This window comes from Corvus brachyrhynchos, unplaced genomic scaffold (genome assembly GCF_000691975.1).
Source record: "Corvus brachyrhynchos isolate BGI_N302 unplaced genomic scaffold, ASM69197v1 scaffold44, whole genome shotgun sequence".
In the NCBI taxonomy this organism is placed as follows: Eukaryota; Metazoa; Chordata; class Aves; order Passeriformes; family Corvidae; genus Corvus; species Corvus brachyrhynchos.
Window position 1 is genome coordinate 5,618,513 of NW_008238359.1, and position 3,035 is coordinate 5,621,547.

A 3,035-nucleotide genomic window follows, 5' to 3' on the forward strand; every position below is an offset into this window, starting at 1 on the left:
GCATAAAGAATCTATATACTGAGACTTCACAAGGGTGACATGCTGATGCAAGGTTTGGGCTTCTCCATATTACAAGATTAAAAAGAACAAGCAGTAGCTTCTGATGATACAAATCAGCATGGTTCAATCTACTGCAGCCTCCTCACTAACTTAGACAAGACTTAATCAAATACATCTGTGATCACTCTCCTATTATTCCTTCCCACTGGGGTCTCAGTGTTATTCAAGACACCGACAAGGATGAAAATCAACATCATGTCAACCACAGCTTCAAAGTCTGTCTGTCCACAGCCCATACTCCATCTAAATTTAATTTGGTAAGATTTATCTGAGTTTGAGGTAAGTAAATTAATCATGCAGAGCACTGACCTATCCTACCCCAGGCTCCTGTGCCCCACCCTGCATGTTTATTTGGAAGGTAATCTAATTTGCTGCAAATGTGCTTATCTAGCTGGAAAGCAAACTGTGATAGGTACCTCAGGAGGAAGAAAGCTTTCCAGAATACATGGCTCAGTGAATTCTTTTGTATGAGAAATACAGAATCTATTGTACTGTTGTTGTTGATCTGCACTGGAATTATTCACTTGCTCCCTCTCTTTGTCTCCATATATCTGTGAAGCACAGTTAAGCTCCTAAACTTTAGTCAGTTCAAAACTGGGTAGAATGCACCAGCCCTTTTCTCTGGGTTTCCCATAAAGAGCTTAAGCAACTCTGGAGAGCTGCTGGGTAACAACCTCCTGCCTGCAAGGTACCTCTGGCAAACAAGAGTGAAATCCTGAGAGATGTTTGCTAGCATGGTGCTGAAGCACAAGAGCCCACTGAGTAGCCAGCAGTGCCACAGCCCGGCTTTGTAATGCAGAAGAGTCAGAGCACAATACATTGACCTGAGTAGCAATGGTAAAAGAGACACTGTGGAGGTCTGATGTTCCTAAATATATACAATCCCAGCCAGTGCTGAAACAATTAGAGGACAAAACTATGATTAATTGCAACTATCTTCTGGACACGAGCTGTCTTCTGTCCCTCTCCAGGCTGTTGGACCTCACTACCTTTGCCTCCCAAGCTGTATCTTGCACTTTGGCTCTGTGTCACCAGTGTGGTAAGAGAGGGATCCGAGCCAGTTCTGCTTCCCAGCACTACTCCCCTCTTACCCCATGAGGTGAAGAAGAACAGAGCTGGGAGGGAGGTGCACTGGTGGATGCTGGGGCAGGGATGATAGATGGATGGTCCCAACACCAGGCAGAGAATGTGTCCTGTTATTTTCCCTCTTTCCAGCCATCTCATTGGTTTCAACACTTTTCTCTTGGGGGTCCACATCCACTTGCCCTTCCTATTTTCATCTGTTTCAGAGGAGAGCCTTCTACCCTACAGCACCTTGCAGAGTATGGCACCATGAAGTAATCCCTGCTGCAGACCCTCACCCAGGCACATGGACTGACAATATAGAGATGTGTGACTTGTGTGCGTGCAAAAGCTGTGGAATAGCCAGCTGAGAGCACAGGGATAGCCGTCGCCCACTGAATGTGTACAAATGACAACACAACAGAGCGGAAGGGTGAGATGATCAGAATAGACAGTCCCGTCGCCAGCCCATCCGGCTGTAGGCTGCTGCCCTCCTCTGGCAAACTGGGACAGCAGTCCTGGTCCCCAGAGCAGCCCTCTGTGTTGCTGAAACGTATCGAGTTCAGCTGCTGGTTCCGGCTGACGGAAATCACAGCTTCCAAACACCCAGTTTGCCATCGCGCTGTTTGTCTGAAGTAGAAAATCAGCACCCTGGGGCACGCAGCCTCTCTGCCCCGCCAGGGAAGCCTTTGTGGATGAAAAAGGCTGTGTGCTGCTCAAAGACCATTTGCCGTCCTGAGCCTGCGTGCGGCACTGTTAGCGTTGAACAAAAACATCCCTGCAGAGAGGGCGCGGATCTGCTGTTCTTCTCCCTTAGTGACAGCTCTTTGTTGCTATTGTTGGGGTTTGTTTCTAATGTCTGTATCTCGGCAACACAGGAATTGTTGACTCGTGGGCCCACGAGAACCTCATGAAGTTCAACAAGTGGAAGGGGCTGCATCTGGTGGGGGCAATCCCATATATGAGCACAGACTGGGAGAACTTACTGAGAGCAGCTGTGAGGAGAAGGACTTGGGGGCTCTCATGTATGAAAAGCTGAACGCAACCTGGCAGTGTGTGCTCACAGCCCAGAGCCCCAGCTTTGTCCTAAGCTACAGCAAAAGCAGTGTGGGCAGCAGGGCGAGGGAAGGGATTCTGCCCCTCTGCTCTGCCCTTGTGAGACTCCACCTGGAGTGCTGTGTCCAGCTGTGGGGACCTCAACAGAAGAGGGATGTGGACCTGTTGGAGCAAGTCCAGGGGAGGCCACAAAGATGCTCAAAGGGCTGGAGCACCTCTCCTACAAAGACAGGCTGAGAGAGCTGGGCGCGTTCAGCCTGGAGGAGGCTTCAAGGGAACCCCCGCTGTGGCCTTCCAGCACCTTGCGGGGCTTATGAAAGTGAGAGACTTTTTGAACGAGGCAATAGTGACAGGACATGGGGCAATGGTTTTAAACTGAAAGAGGACGTGTTTAGATTAGATAGTAGGAAGAAATTCTTTACCGTGAGGGGGGTGAGACATTGGCACAGGTTGCTCAGAGAAGGTATACCTAATCTCTGTGGTATTAGATGCAATCATCGTATCCCTTTACTGTCCAGTTACATTCCTGGTGAACCAATAAATTAATTCGTCTTGAAAATTAGAATTACATAAATTTCTAAAAAAAAAAAAAAAAAAAAAAAAAATTGCAGCTTTATATTCACACAAGCCACTGGAAGTGAGAGATTTGGATTACATATAAGGAAGAAATTCTTTACTGTGAGGGTGGTGAGGCACTGGCGCAGGTTGCCCGGAGAAGCTGTGGATGCCCCATCGCTAGACGTGTTCAAGGCCAGTTTGGATGGGGCTCTGAGCAACCTGCTCTAGTGGAAGGTGCCCCTGCCCATGTCAGGGGTTTGGAACTAGCTGATCTTTAAGGTCGTTTCCCTGCGCATCAC